A 22,327-nucleotide genomic window follows, 5' to 3' on the forward strand; every position below is an offset into this window, starting at 1 on the left:
TGATACCAAGTCACAAAGACATACACTGATACCCAGTAATACAGACACACACTTGCACCAAGTAACACAGACATACACTGACACCAAGTAACAAAGACATACACTGATACCCAGTAACACAGACACACACTTACACCAAGTAACAAAGACGGACACTGATACCCAGTAACACAGAGACACACTTACACCAAGTAACAAATACATACAATGACACCCAGTAACACAGACACACACGTATACCAAGTAACAAAGACACACACTTACACCAAGTAACACAGACACACACCGACACCCTGTAACACAGACACACACTTACACCAAGCAACACAGAGATACACTGACACCAAGTAACAAAGACATACACTGATACCCAGTAACACAGACACACACTTACAACAAGTAACACAGACATACACTGACAACAAGTAACAAAGACATACACTGATACCCAGGAACACAGACACACACTTACACCAAGTAACACAGACACACACTTACACCAAGTAACAAAGACATACACTTACACCAAGTAACACAGACACACACTGACACCAAGTAACAAAGACATACAATTACACCAAGTAACAAAGACACACACTTACACCAAATAACACAGATATACACTGACAAAAAGTAACAAAGACATGCACTGACACCCAGTAACACAGATACACACGGACACCAAGTAACAAAGACACACACTTGCACCAAGTAACACAGACACACACAGACACCCAGTAACACAGACACACACTTACACCAAGTAATACAGACATACACTGACACCAAGTAACAAAGACATACACTGATACCCAGTAACACAGAAACACACTTACACCAAGTAACACAGACACACACTTGCACCAAGTAACAAAGACATACACTTACACCACGTAACACTGACATACACTGACACCAAGTAACAAAGACATACAATTACACCAAGTAACAAAGACACACACTTACACCAAGTAACAAAGACAGACACTGATACCCAGTAACACAGACACACACTTACACCAAGTAACAAAGACATTCACTGACACCCAGTAACACAAACAAACACACACTGACACCCAGTAACACAAAGAAACACTAATAAACAGTAACACAGACATACACTGACACCAAGTCACAAAGACACACACTGACACCCAGTAACAAAGACATACACTGACACCAAGTCACAAAGATACACTGATACCCAGTAACACAGACACACACTTATACCAAGTAACAAAGACATACACTGACACCAAGTCACAAAGACAAACACTGACACCCAGTAACAAAGACATACACTGACACCAAGTCACAAAGACATACACTGATACCCAGTAACACAGACACACACTTACACCAAGTAACAAAGACATACACTGACACCAAGTAACAAAGACATACACTGATACCGTGTAACACAGACACACACTGACACCAAGTAACAAAGACAGACACTGATACCCAGTAACACAGACACACACTTACACCAAGTAACAAAGACATACACTGACACTCAGTAACAAATACATACAGTGACACCCAGTAACACAGACACACACGGACACCAAGTAACAAAGACACACACTTTCACCAAGTAACACAGACACACATTGATACCCAGGAACACAGACACACACTTACACCAAGCAACACAGACATAAAATGACACCAAGTAACAAAGACATACACTGATACCCAGGAACACAGACACACACTTACACCAAGTAACACAGACACACACTTACACAAAGTAACAAAGACATACACTGACACCAAGTCACAAAGGCATACACTGATACCCAGTAACACAGACACACACTGACACCAAGTAACAAAGACATACACTGACACCAAGTAACAAAGACATACACTTACACCAAGTAACAAAGACACACACTTACACCAAGTGACACAGATATACACTGACACCAAGTAACAAAGACATACACTGACACCAAGTAACAAAGACATACACTTACACCAAGTAACAAAGACAGACAATTACACCAAGTAACAAAGACATACACTTACACCAAGTATTTTGACATACACTGACACCAAGTTAGAAAGACATACACTGACACCAAGTCACAAAGACACACACTGACACCCAGTAACAAAGACATACACTGATACCAAGTCACAAAGACATACACTGATACCCAGTAATACAGACACACACTTGCACCAAGTAACACAGACATACACTGACACCAAGTAACAAAGACATACACTGATACCCAGTAACACAGACACACACTTACACCAAGTAACAAAGACAGACACTGATACCCAGTAACACAGAGACACACTTGCACCAAGTAACAAAGACATACACTGACACCCAGTAACACAGACACACACGGATACCAAGTAACAAAGACACACACTTACACCAAGTAACACAGACACACACTTACACCAAGCAACACAGAGATACACTGACACAAAGTAACAAAGACATACACTGATACCCAGTAACACAGACACACACTTACAACAAGTAACACAGACATACACTGACAACAAGTAACAAAGACATACACTGATACCCAGGAACACAGACACACACTTACACCAAGTAACACAGACACACACTTGCACCAAGTAACAAAGACATACACTTACACCACGTAACACAGACATACACTGACACCAAGTAACAAAGACATACAATTACACCAAGTAACAAAGACACACACTTACACCAAGTAACAAAGACAGACACTGATACCCAGTAACACAGACACACACTTACACCAAGTAACAAAGACATACACTGACACCCAGTAACACAAACAAACACACACTGACACCCAGTAACACAAAGAAACACTAATAAACAGTAACACAGACATACACTGACACCAAGTCACAAAGACATACACTGATACCCAGTAACACAGACACACACTTACAACAAGTAACAAAGACATACACTGACACCAAGTCACAAAGACACACACTGACACCCAGTAACAAAGACATACACAGATACCAAGTCACAAAGACATACACTGATACCCAGTAACACAGACACTAACTGATACCAAGTAACGAAGACATAAACTGATACCAAGTCACATAGACATACACTGATACCCAGTAACACAGACACACATTGACACCCAGTAACAAAGACATACACTGATACCAAGTCACAAAGGCATACACTGATACCCAGTAACACAGACACACACTGACACCAAGTAACAAAGACATACACTGACACCAAGTAACAAAGACATACACTTACACCAAGTAACAAAGACACACACTTACACCAAGTGACACAGATATACACTGACACCAAGTAACAAAGACATACACGGACACCAAGTAAGAAAGACATACACTTACACCAAGTAACAAAGACAGACAATTGCACCAAGTAACAAAGACATACACTTACACCAAGTATTTTGACATACACTGACACCAAGTTAGAAAGACATACACTGACACCAAGTCACAAAGACACACACTGACACCCAGTAACAAAGACATACACTGACACCAAGTCACAAAGACATACACTGATACCCAGTAACACAGACACTCACTTACACCAAGTAACAAAGACATACACTGACACCAAGTAACAAAGACATACACTGATACCGTGTAACACAGACACACACTGACACCAAGTAACAAAGACAGACACTGATACCCAGTAACACAGACACACACTTACACCAAGTAACAAAGACATACACTGACACTCAGTAACAAAGACATACACTGACACCCAGTAACACAGACACACACGGACACCAAGTAACAAAGACACACACTTACACCAAGTAACAAAGACATACACTGATACCCAGGAACACAGACACACACTTACACCAAGTAACACAGACACACACTTACACAAAGTAACAAAGACATACACTGACACCAAGTAACACAGACACACACTGACACCAAGTAACAAAGACATACAATTACACCAAGTAACAAAGACACACACTTACACCAAATAACACAGATATACACTGACAACAAGTAACAAAGACATGCACCGACACCCAGTAACACAGACACACACGGACACCATGTAACAAAGACACACACTTACACCAAGTAACACAGACACACACAGACACCCAGTTGGAAAAACAGACTGAACCCCAGTAACACAGACACACACTGTCCCCCAGTAACACAGACATACACTGAACCCCAGTAACACAGACACACACTGACACCAGTCACGAAGACAGACACTGATACCCAGTAACACAGACACACTGACCCCCAGTAACACAGACACAAACTGACCCCCAGTAACACAGACATACACTGATACCCAGTAACACAAACAAACACACTGACACCAAGTGACGCAGACAGACACTGACACCCAGTAACAAAGACAGACACTGACACGAATTAACACAGACACACACTTACACCAAGTAACACAAACACGCACTTATACCAAGTTACAAAGACATACACTGACAGCAAGTAACACAGACGCACACTGACACCCAGTAACACAAACAAACACACTGACACCAAGTGACGCAGACAGACACTTACACCAAGTAAAACAAACACGCACTTATACCAAGTTACAAAGACATACACTGACACGAAGTAACAAAGACACACACTTACACCCAGTAACAAAGACAGACACTGACACCAATTAACACAGACACACACTTCCACCAAGTGACACAAACACGCACTTATACCAAGTTACAAAGACATACACTGACACCAAGTAACAAAGACACACACTTACACCAAGTAACACAGACATAGACTGACACCAAGTAACAAAGACATACACTTACACCAAGTAACACAGACATACACTGACACCAAGTAACAAAGACATTCACATACACCAAGTAACAAAGACAGACAATTACACCAAGTAACAAAGACATACACTTACACCAAGTATTTTGACATACACTTACACCAAGTAACAAAGACATACACTGATACCCAGTAACACAGACATACATTGATACCCAGTAACACAGACACACACTGACACCAAGTAACAAAGACACACACTTACACCAAGTAACAAAGACAGACACTGATACCCAGTAACACAGACACACACTTACACCAAGTAACAAAGACATACACTGACACCCAGTAACACAAACAAACACACACTGACACCCAGTAACACAAAGAAACACTAATAAACAGTAACACAGACATACACTGACACCAAGTCACAAAGACATACACTGATACCCAGTAACACAGACACACACTTACAACAAGTAACAAAGACATACACTGACACCAAGTCACAAAGACACACACTGACACCCAGTAACAAAGACATACACAGATACCAAGTCACAAAGACATACACTGATACCCAGTAACACAGACACTAACTGATACCAAGTAACAAAGACATAAACTGATACCAAGTCACATAGACATACACTGATACCCAGTAACACAGACACACATTGACACCCAGTAACAAAGACATACACTGATACCAAGTCACAAAGGCATACACTGATACCCAGTAACACAGACACACACTGACACCAAGTAACAAAGACATACACTGACACCAAGTAACAAAGACATACACTTACACCAAGTAACAAAGACACACACTTACACCAAGTGACACAGATATACACTGACACCAAGTAACAAAGACATACACGGACACCAAGTAAGAAAGACATACACTTACACCAAGTAACAAAGACAGACAATTGCACCAAGTAACAAAGACATACACTTACACCAAGTATTTTGACATACACTGACACCAAGTTAGAAAGACATACACTGACACCAAGTCACAAAGACACACACTGACACCCAGTAACAAAGACATACACTGACACCAAGTCACAAAGACATACACTGATACCCAGTAACACAGACACTCACTTACACCAAGTAACAAAGACATACACTGACACCAAGTAACAAAGACATACACTGATACCGTGTAACACAGACACACACTGACACCAAGTAACAAAGACAGACACTGATACCCAGTAACACAGACACACACTTACACCAAGTAACAAAGACATACACTGACACTCAGTAACAAAGACATACACTGACACCCAGTAACACAGACACACACGGACACCAAGTAACAAAGACACACACTTACACCAAGTAACAAAGACATACACTGATACCCAGGAACACAGACACACACTTACACCAAGTAACACAGACACACACTTACACAAAGTAACAAAGACATACACTGACACCAAGTAACACAGACACACACTGACACCAAGTAACAAAGACATACAATTACACCAAGTAACAAAGACACACACTTACACCAAATAACACAGATATACACTGACAACAAGTAACAAAGACATGCACCGACACCCAGTAACACAGACACACACGGACACCATGTAACAAAGACACACACTTACACCAAGTAACACAGACACACACAGACACCCAGTTGGAAAAACAGACTGAACCCCAGTAACACAGACACACACTGTCCCCCAGTAACACAGACATACACTGAACCCCAGTAACACAGACACACACTGACACCAGTCACGAAGACAGACACTGATACCCAGTAACACAGACACACTGACACGAATTAACACAGACACACACTTACACCAAGTAACACAAACACGCACTTATACCAAGTTACAAAGACATACACTGACAGCAAGTAACACAGACGCACACTGACACCCAGTAACACAAACAAACACACTGACACCAAGTGACGCAGACAGACACTTACACCAAGTAAAACAAACACGCACTTATACCAAGTTACAAAGACATACACTGACACGAAGTAACAAAGACACACACTTACACCCAGTAACAAAGACAGACACTGACACCAATTAACACAGACACACACTTCCACCAAGTGACACAAACACGCACTTATACCAAGTTACAAAGACATACACTGACACCAAGTAACAAAGACACACACTTACACCAAGTAACACAGACATAGACTGACACCAAGTAACAAAGACATACACTTACACCAAGTAACACAGACATACACTGACACCAAGTAACAAAGACATTCACATACACCAAGTAACAAAGACAGACAATTACACCAAGTAACAAAGACATACACTTACACCAAGTATTTTGACATACACTTACACCAAGTAACAAAGACATACACTGATACCCAGTAACACAGACATACATTGATACCCAGTAACACAGACACACACTGACACCAAGTAACAAAGACACACACTTACACCAAGTAACAAAGTCATACACTGACACGAAGTAACAAAGACACACACTTACACCAAGTAACAAAGACATCCACTGACACCAAGTAACAAAGACATACACTTACACCAAGTATTTTGACATACACTGACACCAAGTAACAAAGACATACACTGATACCCAGCAACACAGACACACACTTACACCAAGTAACATAGACACACACTGACACCCAGTAACACATACAAAAACACTGACTGCCAGTAACAAAGACATACACTGACACCAAGTAACAAAGGCATACACTTACACCCAGTAACAAAGACATACAATGACACCAAGCCACAAACACATACACTGATACCCAGTAACACAGACACACACTTACACCAAGTAACAAAGACAGACACTGACACCCAGTTAGAAACACACACTGACCCCCAGTAACACAGACACACACTGACCCCCAGTTACACAGACATACACTGATACCCAGGAACACAGACACTCAATTACACCAAGTGTCAAAGACGTACAGTGACACCAAGTAACAAAGACATACAATGATACCCAGTAAAACAGACGCACACTTACACCAAGTAACAAAGACAGACACTGATACCCAGTAACACAGACACACACTTACACCAAGTAACAAAGACATACACTTACACCAAGTAACACAAACATACACTTGCACCAACTATTTTGACATACACTTACACCAAGTAACAAAGACACACAGTGACACCCAGTAACAAAGACATCTACTGACACCAAGTCACAAACACATACATTGACACCAGGTAACACAGACATACACTGGCACCAAGAAACAAAGACATACACTGACACCAAGTAACAAAGACATACACTTACACCAAATAACAAAGAAAGACAATTACACCAAGTAACAAAGGCATACACTTACACCCAGTAGAAAGACATACAATGACACCAAATCACAAACACATACACTGACACCAAGTAACAAAGACATACACTTACACCAAGTAACAAAGACATACACTGATACCCAGTAACACAGACACAAACTGACACCCAGTTAGAAACACACACTGACCCGCAGTTGCACATACACACACTGACCCCCAGTAACACAGACATTCACTGATACCCAGTAACACAGACAAACAATTACACCAAGTAACAAAGACATATACTTACACCAAGTAACACAGACATACACTTACACCAAGTATTTTGACATACACTTACACCAAGTAACAGAGACATACAGTGGCACCCAGTAACAAAGACATCCACTGACAACAAGTGAAAAACACATACAATGACACCAAGTAACAAAGACATACACTGACACCCAGTAACAAAGACATACACTGACACACAGTAACACAGACACACACGGACACCAAGTAACAAAGACGCACACTGACGCCAAGTGACACAGACATACACTGATACCCAGTAACACAGACACACACTTACACCAAGTAACAAAGACATACAAAGACAAACACTGACACCAAGTCACAAAGACATACACTGATACCCAGTAACACAGACACACACTTTCACCAAGTAACACAGACATACAGTGACACCAAGTAACAAAGACATACACTGATACCCAGTAACACAGACACACACTTACACCAAGTAACACAGACACACACTGCCCCCCAGTAACACAGACATACAATGATACCCAGTAACACAGACACACACTTACACCAAGTAACAAATACATACACTGACACCAAGTAACAAAGACAGACACTGATACGCAGTTAGAAACACTCACTGACCGCCAGTAACACAGACACACACTGACCCCCAGTAACACAGACATACACTGATACCCAGTAACACAGACACACAATTACACCAATTATCAAAGACATACACTGACACCAAGCAACAAAGACATACACTGACGCCCAGTAACAAAGTCATACACTGACACCCAGTAACACAGACACGCACGGACACCAAGTAACAAAGACACACACCTACACCAAGTAACATAGACACACACTGAAACCCAGTAGCACAAACAAACACACTGACACCCAGTAACAAAGACAAACACTGACACCAAGTAACAAAGACATGCACCGACACCCAGTAACACAGACACACACTGGGTGGCACAGTGGCGCAGTGGTTAGCACTGCAGCCTCACAGCTCCACGGACCTGGGTTCGACTCTGGATACTGCCTGTGCGGAGTTTGCAAGTTCTCCCTGTGTCTGCGTGGGTTTCCTCCGGGTGCTCCAGTTTCCTCCCACATGCCAAAGGTTAATTGGCCATTATAAATTGCCCCTCGTATAGGTCGGTGGTAGGGAAATATATAGGGACAGGTGGGGATGTGATAGAAATACGGGATTAGTGTAGGATTAGTATAAATTGGTGGTTGATGGTCGGCACAGACTCGGTGGGCCGAAGGGCCTGTGTCAGTGCTGTATCTCTGAACTAAACTAAATACTGACACCGAGTGTCACTGTTACACAGTAACACAGACACACACTTACACCAAGTAACAAAGACATACACTGACACCCAGTTGGAAAAACAGACTGAACCCCAGTAACACAGACACACACTGACCCCCAGTAACACAGACATACACTGATACCCAGTAACACAGACACACAATTACACCAAGTATCAAAGACATACACTGACACCAAGTAACGAAGACAGACACTGAAACACAGTAACAAAAGACATACACTGACACCAAGTAACACAGACACACACTGACACCAAGTAAAAAAGACATAAACTGACACCAAGTCACAAAGACATACACTGATACCAAGTAACAAAGACATACACTGACACCAAAAAACACAGACACACACAGACACTCAGTAAAAAAGACATACACTGACACCAAGTCACAAAGACATACACTGACACCAAGTTACAAAGACATACAATGCAGCCCAGTAACACAGACATACACTAACACCAAGTTAAAAAGACACACACTAACACCAAGTAACACAGACATACACTGACACCAAGTAACAAAGACAGACAATTACACCAAGTAACAAACACATACACTTACAACAAGTATTTTGACACACACTGACACCAAGTAACAAAGACATACACTGATACCCAGTAACAGAGACACACACTTACACCAAGTAACAAAGACATACACTGACACAAAGTCACAAAGACACACACTGACACCCAGTAACAAAGACATACACTGACACCAAGTCACAAAGACATACACTGATACCCAGTAACACAGACACACACTTACACCAAGTAACACAGACAAACACTGACACCAAGTAACAAAGACATGCACTGATACCCAGTAACACAGACACACACTTACACCAAGTAACAAAGAAAGACACTGCTACCCAGTAACACAGACACACACTTACACCCAGTAACAAAGACATACACTGACGCCCAGTCACACAGACACACACGGACACCAAGTATCACAGACACACAATGACACCCAGTAACACAAACAAACGCACTGACACCAAGTAACAAAGACATAAAGTGTCACCCAGTAACAAAGACATCCACTGACACCGAGTCACAAGGACACACACTGAAACCCAGCAACAAAGACATACACTGACACCAAGTCACAAAGACATACACTGATACCCAGCAACACAGACACAAACTTACACCCAGTAACACAGACACACACTGACACCCACTAACACAGACACACACTTACACCAAGTAACAAAGACATACACTGATACCCAGTAACAAAGACATACACTGATACCCAGTAACACAGACACACACGGACACCAAGTAACAAAGAGACACAATTACACCAAGTAACACAGTCACACACTGACACCCAGCAACACAAACAAACACACTGACACCCAGTAACACAGACACACACTGACACCAAGTAACAAAGACATACACTGACACCCAGTAACACAGACACACACTGGGAGGCACAGTGGCGCCGTGGTTTGCACTGCAGCCTCACAGCTCTTGGGACCCGGGTTCGGTTCTGGGTACTGCCTGTGCGGAGTTTGCAAGTTCTCCCTGTGTCTGCGTGAGTTTCCTCCGGGTGCACCTGTTTCCTCCCACATGCCAAAGACTTGCAGTTTGATAGGTTAATTGGCCATTATAAATTGTCCCTCGTTTCGGTAGGTGGTGAAGAAATATATAGGGACAGGTGGGGATGGTATTGGAATATGGGATTCGTGTAGGATTAGTATAAATGGGTGGTTGAAGGTCGCCACAGACTCGGTGGGCCGAAGGACCTGTTTCAGTGCTGTATCTCTAAACTAAACTAAATAATGACACCAAGTAACACAAACACTCACTTACACCAAGTAGCAAAGACATACACTGACACCAAGTAGCAAAGACATACAATTACACCAAGTAACAAAGACATGCACTGACACCAAGTCAAAAAGACAGACACTGATACCAAGTAACACAGACACACACTTACACCAATTAACAAAGACAGACACTTACACCAAGTAACAAAGACATACACTGACACCAAGTAACAAAGACATGCACTTCCACCAAGTAACAAAGACAATTACACCAAGTAACAAAGACATACACTTACACCAAGTATTTTGACATACATTGACACCAAGTCACAAAGACACACACTGACACACAGTAACAAAGACATACACTTCCACCAAGTAACAAAGACAGACAATTACACCAAGTAACAAAGACATACACTTACACCAAGTATTTTGACATACACTTACACCAAGTAACACAGTCACACACTGATACCCAGTAACACAGACACTCACTTACACCAAGTAACAAAGACACACAATGACACCAAGTCACAAAGACACACACTTACACCCAGTAACACAGACATACACTGACACCAAGTGACAAAGACATACACTGTTACCCAGTATCACAGACACACACGTCCACCAAGTAACAAAGACATACACTGATACCCAGTAACACAGACACACACTTACACCAAGTAACACAGACACACACTTACACCAAGTAACAAAGACATCCTCTGACACCAAGTAACAAAGACATACACTTACACCAAGTAACACAGACATACACTGACACCAAGTAACAAAGACATAAAATTACACCAAGTAACAAAGACACATACTTACACCAAGTAACACAGGCATGCACTGTCACCATGTAGCAAAGACATGCACTGATACTCAGCAACACAGACACACACTTACACCAAGTAACAAAGGTATACACTGATACCCAGTAACACAGACACACACTTACACCAAGTAACAAAGACAGACACTGAAACCAAGTAACAAAGACATGCACTGACACCAAGTCACAAAGACAGACACAGACACCCAGTCACAAAGACAAACACTGACACCAAGTAACGAAGACAGACAATGACACCACGTCACAAAGACAGACACTGACACCAAGTAACAAAGACATGCACTTGCACCATGTAACACAGACATACACTGACACCAAGTAACAAAGACATACAATTACACCAAGTAACAAAGACACACACTTACAGCAAGTAACACAGACATACACTGTTACCCAGTAACACAGACACTCACTGTTACCCAGTAACAAGGACATGCACTGATACCAAGTAACACAGACACACACTTCCACCAAGTAACACAGACATACACTGACACCAAGTAACAAAGACATACACAGATACCCAGTAGCACAGACACACACTGGGCGGCACATTGGCGCTGTGGTGAGCAGCCTCACAGCACCAGGGACCCGGGCTCGATTCTGGGTACTGCCTGAGCGGAGTTTGCAAGTTCTCTCTGTGTCTGCGTGAGTTTCCTCCGGGTGCTCCGGTTACTTCCCACATGCCAACGACTTGCAGGTTGATAGGTTAATTGGCCATTATAAATTGACACTAGTATAGGTAGGTGGTAGGGAAATATATAGGGACAGGTGGGGATGTGATAGGAATACGGGATTAGTGTAGGATTAGTATAAATGAGTGGTTGATGGTCGGCACAGACTCGGTTGGCCGAAGGGCCTGTTTCAGTGCTGTTTCACTAAACTAAATACTGACACCCAGTAACACAAACAAACACACACAGACACCCAGTGACATAGAGAAACACTGATACACAGTAACAAAGACATACACTGACACACAGACACACACTGTCTCCAAGTAACAAAGACATACACTGACACCGAGTCCCAAAGACATACACTGATAACCTGTAACACAGACACACACTTACAAGAAGTAACAACGACATGCACTGACACCAAGTAACAAAGACATACACTGATACCAAGTAACAAAGGCATACACTTACACCAAGTAACAAAGACACACACTTATACCACGTAACACAGATATACACTGACACCAAGTAACAAAGACAGACAATTACACCAAGTAACAAAGACATGCACTTACAGCAAGTATTTTGACATACAGTGACACCAAGTAAAAAAGACATACACTGATACCCAGTAACACCGACACACACTTACACCCAGTAAGAAAGACATACACTGACACCATGTCACGAAGACATACACTGATACCCAGTAACACAGACACACACTTACACCAAGTGACACAGACATGCACTGACACCAAGTAACAAAGACGTACACTGATACCCAGTAACACAGACACACACTTACAACAAGTAACAAAGACATACACTGACACCCAGTAACAAAGACAGACACAGACACCCAGTAACACAGGCACACACTGACACCAAGTAACAAAGACACACACGAACACCCAGTAACACAGGCACACACTTACACCAAGTAACAAAGACATACACTGACACCAAGTAACAAAGACAGACACTTACACCATGGAACAAAGACATACACTGAAACCAAGTAACAAAGACAGACACTGATACCCAGTAACACAGACACACACTTACACCAAGTAACAAAGACATACACTGATACCAAGAGACACAGACACACACTGACACCAAGTAACACAAACACTCACTTACACCAAGTAACAAAGACATACACTGACACCAAGTAACAAAAACATACAATTAGACCAGGTAACAAAGACACACACTGACATGCACTGATACCCAGTAACACACATATACCCTGACACCAAGTAACAAAGACATACAATGACACCAAGAAACAAAGACATACACTGATACCCAGTAACACAGACACACACTTACAACAAGTAACAAAGACATACACTGACACCCAGTAACAAAGACATACACTGACACCAAGTCACAAAGACATGCACTGTTACCCAGTAACACGGACACACAATTACACCAAGTAACAAAGACAAACTCTGACACCAAGTAACAAGGACAGCCACTGACACCAAGAAACAAAGACATACACTGACTCCCAGTAACAAAGACATACACTGACACCAAGTCACAAAGACATACACTGACACCCATTAACAAAGACATACACTGACACCAAGTCACAAAGACATACACTGATACCCAGTAACACAGACACACACTTCCAGAAAGTAACAAAGACAAACACTGACACCAAATAACACAGACATCTACTGACACCCAGTAACACAGACACACACTTACACCAAGTAACAAAGACATACACTGACACCAAGTAACAAAGACATACACTGATACCCAGTAACACAGACACACACTTACACCAAGTAACAAAGACACGCAATTACACCACGTAACACAGACATACACTGACACCAAGTAACAAAGACATAGCTGACACCCAGTAACAAAGACATACACTGACACCAAGTCACAAAGACATACACTGACACCCAGTAACCAAGACATACACTGACAACAAGTCACAAAGACATACACTGACACCAAGTAACAAAGGCATACACTGATACCCAGTAACACAGACATACACTTACACCAAGTAACAAAGACATACAATTACACCAAGTTACACAGCCACACACTGACATCAAGTAACAAAGACATACACTGTTACCCAGTAACACAGACACACACTGACACCAAGTAACAAAGACATACACTGATACCAAGTGACACAGACACACACTTACACCAAGTAACACAAACACTCACTTACACCAAGTAGCAAAGACATACACTGACACCAAGTAACAAAGGCATACACTTACACCAAGAAACAAAGCCACACACTTACACCAAGTAACACAGACATACACTGACACCAAGTAACAAAGACACACACTTACACCAAGTAACACAGACATACACTGGCACCATTTAATAAAGACATGCACTGATACCCAGTAACAAAGATATACTCTGACACCAAGTAGCAAAAACATACAATGACACCAAGAAACAAAGACATGCACTGATACCCAGTAACACAGACACACACTTACACCAAGTAACAAAGACAAACTCTGACACCAAGTAACAAAGACAGCCACTGACAGCAAGAAAGAAAGACATACACTTACACCAAGTAACACAGACACCCACAGACACATAGCAACACAAACAAACACACACTGACACCCAGTAACATAGAGAAACACTGACACACAGTAACAAACACATACACAGACACACACTGACACCAAGTAACAAAGACTAACAAAGACACACACTGTCACCAAGTAACAAAGACATACACTGACACCCATTAACAAAGACATTCTTTCTTTTGGGCCTCCTTATCTCGAGAGACAATGGATACGCGCCTGGAGGTGGTCAGTGGTTTGTGAAGCAGCGCCTGGAGTGGCTATAAAGGCCAATTCTGGAGTGACAGGCTCTTCCACAGGTGCTGCAGAGAAATTTGTTTGTTGGGGCTGTTGCACAGTTGGCTCTCCCCTTGCGCCTCTGTCTTTTTTCCTGCCAACTACTAAGTCTCTTCGACTCGCCACAATTTAGCCCTGTCTTTATGGCTGCCCGCCAGCTCTGGCGAATGCTGGCAACTGACTCCCACGACTTGTGATCAATGTCACACGATTTCATGTCGCGTTTGCATACGTCTTTATAACGGAGACATGGACGGCCGGTGGGTCTGATACCAGTGGCGAGCTCGCTGTACAATGTGTCTTTGGGGATCCTGCCATCTTCCATGCGGCTCACATGGCCAAGCCATCTCAAGCGCCGCTGACTCAGTAGTGTGTATAAGCTGGGGATGTTGGCCGCTTCAAGGACTTCTGTGTTGGAGATATAGTCCTGCCACCTGATGCCGAGTATTCTCCGAAGGCAGCGAAGATGGAATGAATTGAGACGTCGCTCTTGGCTGGCATACGTTGTCCAGGCCTCGCTGCCGTAGAGCAAGGTACTGAGGACACAGGCCTGATACACTCGGACTTTTGTGTTCCGTGTCAGTGCGCCATTTTCCCACACTCTCTTGGCCAGTCTGAACATAGCAGTGGAAGCCTTACCCATGCGCTTGTTGATTTCTGCATCTAGAGACAGGTTACTGGTGATAGTTGAGCCTAGGTAGGTGAACTCTTGAACCACTTCCAGAGCGTGGTCGCCAATATTGATGGATGGAGCATTTCTGACATCCTGCCCCATGATGTTCGTTTTCTTGAGGCTGATGGTTAGGCCAAATTCATTGCAGGCAGACGCAAACCTGTCGATGAGACTCTGCAGGCATTCTTCAGTGTGAGATGTTAAAGCAGCATCGTCAGCAAAGAGGAGTTCTCTGATGAGGACTTTCCGTACTTTGGACTTCGCTCTTAGACGGGCAAGGTTGAACAACCTGCCCCCTGATCTTGTGTGGAGGAAAATTCCTTCTTCAGAGGATTTGAACGCATGTGAAAGCAGCAGGGAGAAGAAAATCCCAAAAAGTGTGGGTGCGAGAACACAGCCCTGTTTCACACCACTCAGGATAGGAAAGGGCAAAGACATACACTGACACCAAGTCACAAAGACATACACTGATACCCAGTAACACAGACACACACTTCCACAAAGTAAGAAAGACAAACACTGACACCAAGTAACAAAGACATCTACTGACACCCAGTAACACAGACACAAACTTGCACCAAGTAACAAAGACATAAACTGACACCCAGTAACAAAGACATACACTGACACCAAGTCACAAAGAAATACACTGACACCCAGTAACCAAGACATACACTGACACCAAGTAGCAAAGACATACAATTACACCAAGTAACAAAGACACACACTTACACCCAGTAATACAGACATACACTGACACCAAGTAACAAAGACATACACTGTTACCCAGCATCACAGACACACACGTACACCAAGTAACAAAGACATACACTGATACCAAGTAACACAGACACACACTTACACCAAGTAACACAGACACACACTTACACCAAGTAACAAAGACATCCTCTGACACCAAGTAACAAAGAAACACACACTTACACCAAGTAACACAGACATGCACTGTCACCATGTAGCAAAGACATGCACTGATACCCAGTAACACAGACACACACTTACACCAAGTAACATTGACATACACTGACAGCAAGTAACAAAGACATAGCTGACACCCAGTAACAAAGACATACACTGACACCAAGTCACAAAGACATACACTGACACCAAATAACAAAGACATACACTGATACCCAGTAACACAGACACACACTTCCACAAAGTAACAAAGACAAACACTGACACCAAATAACAAAGACATCTACTGACACCCAGTAACACAGACACACACTTACACCAAGTAACAAAGACATACACTGACAACAAGTAACAAAGACAAACACTGATACCCAGTAACACAGACACACACTTACACCAAGTAACAAATACACGCAATTACTCCACGTAACACAGACATACACTGACACCAAGTAACAAAGACATACACTGACACCAAGTAACAAAGACATAGCTGACACCCAGTAACAAAGACATACACTGACACCAAGTCACAAAGACATACACTGACACCCAGTAACCAAGACATACACTGACACCAAGTCACAAAGACATACACTGACACCAAGTAACAAAGACATACACAGATACCCAGTAACACAGACACACACTTACACCAAGTAACAAAGACATACACTGACACCAAGCAACAAAGACATACACTTGCACCACGTCACAAAGACATACACTGACACCAAGTAACAAAGACATTCACTGATACCCAGTAACACAGACACACACTTACACCAAGTAATAAAAACATACACTGAAACCAAGTAACAAAGACATACAATTACACCAAGTAACAAAGACACACACTTACACCAAGTAACACAGACATACACTGACACCAAGTAACAAAGACATACACTGTTACCCAGTAACACAGACACACACTTACACCAAGTAACAAAGACATACACTGATACCCAGTAAAACAGACACACACTGACACCAAGTAACAAAGACATACACTGACACCAAGTAACAAAGGCATACACTTACACCAAGTAACAAAGACACACACTTACACCAAGTAACACAGACATACACTGACACCAAGTAACAAAGGCAGACAATTACATCAAGTAACAAAGACATACACTTACACCAAGTATTTTGACATACACTGACACCAAGTAACAAAGACATACAATGATACCCAGTAACACAGACACACACTTACACGAAGTGACACAGACATACACTGACACCAAGTAACAAAGACATACACTGACACCCAGTAACAAAGACAGTCACAGACCCCCAGTCACACAGGCACACAATGACACCAAGTAACAAAGACACACACTAACACCCAGTAACACAGACACACACTTACACCAAGTAGCAAAGACATACACTGGCACCAAGTAACAAAGACAAACACTTACACCAAGTAACAAAGACATACACTGATACCAAGAGACACAGACACACATTTACACCAAGTAACACAAACACTCACTTACACCAAGTCACAAAGACATACACTGACACCAAGTAACAAAGACATACAATTAGACCAGGTAACAAAGTCACACACTTACACCAAGTAACACAGACATACTCTGACACCAAGTAGCAAAGACATACACTGATACCAAGTAACACAGACACACACTTACACCAATTAACGCAGACACACACTTACACCAAATAACAGAGACATACACTGTTACCCAGTAGCACAGACACACACTTACACCAAGTAACAAAGACATACACTGATACCAAGTGATACAGACACACTCTTACACCAAGTAACACAGACACACACTTACACCAAGTAACAAAAACAGACACTGATACCCAGTAACACAGACACACACTTACACCAAGTAACAAAGGCATACACTTACACCAAGTAACAAAGACACACACTTACACCAAGTAACACAGACATACACTGACACCAAGTAACAAAGACACACACTTACACCAAGTAACACGGACATACACTGACACCATTTAATAAAGACATGCACTGATACCCAGTAACACAGATATACTCTGACACCAAGTAACAAAGACAAACTCTCTACCAAGTAACAAAGACAGCCACTGACACCAAGAAACAAAGACATACACTTACACCAAGTAACACAGACACACACTGACACCCAGCAACACAAACAAACACACACTGACACCCAGTAACATAGAGAAACACTGACACACAGTAACAAAGATATACACAGACACACACTGACACCAAGTAACAAAGACTAACAAAGACACACACTGTCACCAAGTCACAAAGACATGCACTGATACCCAGTAACACAGACACACACTTACACCAAGTAACAAAGACATACACTGACACCAAGTAACAAAGACATACACTGACACCAAGTAACAAAGACACACACTTACACCAAGTAACACAGACATACACTGGCACCATTTAATAAAGACATGCACTGATACCCAGTAACAAAGATATACTCTGACACCAAGTAGCAAAGACATACAATGACACCAAGAAACAAAGACATGCACTGATACCCAGTAACACAGACACACACTTACACCAAGTAACAAAGACAAACTCTGACACCAAGTAACAAAGACAGCCACTGACAGCAAGAAAGAAAGACATACACTTACACCAAGTAACACAGACACCCACAGACACCCAGCAACACAAACAAACACACACTGACACCCAGTAACATAGAGAAACACTGACACACAGTAACAAAGACATACACAGACACACACTGACACCAAGTAACAAAGACTAACAGAGACACACACTGTCACCAAGTAACAAAGACATACACTGACACCCATTAACAAAGACATACACTGACACCAAGTCACAAAGACATACACTGATACCCAGTAACACAGACACACACTTCCACAAAGTAACAAAGACAAACAATGACACCAAATAACAAAGACATCTACTGACACCCAGTAACACAGACACACACTTACACCAAGTAACAAAGACATACACTGACAACAAGTAACAAAGACAAACACTGATACCCAGTAACACAGACACACACTTACACCAAGTAACAAAGACACGCAATTACTCCACGTAACACAGACATACACTGACACCAAGTAACAAAGACATACACTGACACCAAGTAACAAAGACATAGCTGACACCCAGTCACAAAGACATACACTGACACCAAGTCACAAAGACATACACTGACACCCAGTAACCAAGACATACACTGACACCAAGTCACAAAGACATACACTGACACCAAGTAACAAAGACATACACAGATACCCAGTAACACAGACACACACTTACACCAAGTAACAAAGACATACACTGACACCAAGCAACAAAGACATACACTTGCACCACGTCACAAAGACATACACTGACACCAAGTAACAAAGACATTCACTGATACCCAGTAACACAGACACACACTTACACCAAGTAATAAAAACATACACTGAAACCAAGTAACAAAGACATACAATTACACCAAGTAACAAAGACACACACTTACACCAAGTAACACAGACATACACTGACACCAAGTAACAAAGACATACACTGTTACCCAGTAACACAGACACACACTTACACCAAGTAACAAAGACATACACTGATACCCAGTAAAACAGACACACACTGACACCAAGTAACAAAGACATACACTGACACCAAGTAACAAAGGCATACACTTACACCAAGTAACAAAGACACACACTTACACCAAGTAACACAGACATACACTGACACCAAGTAACAAAGGCAGACAATTACATCAAGTAACAAAGACATACACTTACACCAAGTATTTTGACATACACTGACACCAAGTAACAAAGACATACACTGATACCCAGTAACACAGACACACACTTACACGAAGTGACACAGACATCCACTGACACCAAGTAACAAAGACATACACTGATACCCAGTAACACAGACACACACTTACAACAAGTAACAAAGACATACACTGACACCCAGTAACAAAGACAGTCACAGACACCCAGTAACACAGGCACACAATGACACCAAGTAACAAAGACACACACTAACACCCAGTAACACAGACACACACTTACACCAAGTAACAAAGACATACACTGGCACCAAGTAACAAAGACAAACACTTACACCAAGTAACAAAGACATACACTGATACCAAGAGACACAGACACACATTTACACCAAGTAACACAAACACTCACTTACACCAAGTCACAAAGACATACACTGACACCAAGTAACAAAGACATACAATTAGACCAGGTAACAAAGTCACACACTTACACCAAGTAACACAGACATACACTGACACCAAGTAGCAAAGACATACACTGATACCAAGTAACACAGACACACACTTACACCAATTAACACAGACACACACTTACACCAAGTAACAAAGACATACACTGTTACCCAGTAGCACAGACACACACTTACACCAAGTAACAAAGACATACACTGATACCAAGTAATACAGACACACTCTTACACCAAGTAACACAGACACACACTTACACCAAGTAACAAAAACAGACACTGATACCCAGTAACACAGACACACACTTACACCAAGTAACAAAGGCATACACTTACACCAAGTAACAAAGACACACACTTACACCAAGTAACACAGACATACACTGACACCAAGTAACAAAGACACACACTTACACCAAGTAACACGGACATACACTGACACCATTTAATAAAGACATGCACTGATACCCA

This window comes from Heterodontus francisci, unplaced genomic scaffold (assembly GCF_036365525.1).
Source record: "Heterodontus francisci isolate sHetFra1 unplaced genomic scaffold, sHetFra1.hap1 HAP1_SCAFFOLD_64, whole genome shotgun sequence".
Classification (NCBI taxonomy): Eukaryota; Metazoa; Chordata; class Chondrichthyes; order Heterodontiformes; family Heterodontidae; genus Heterodontus; species Heterodontus francisci.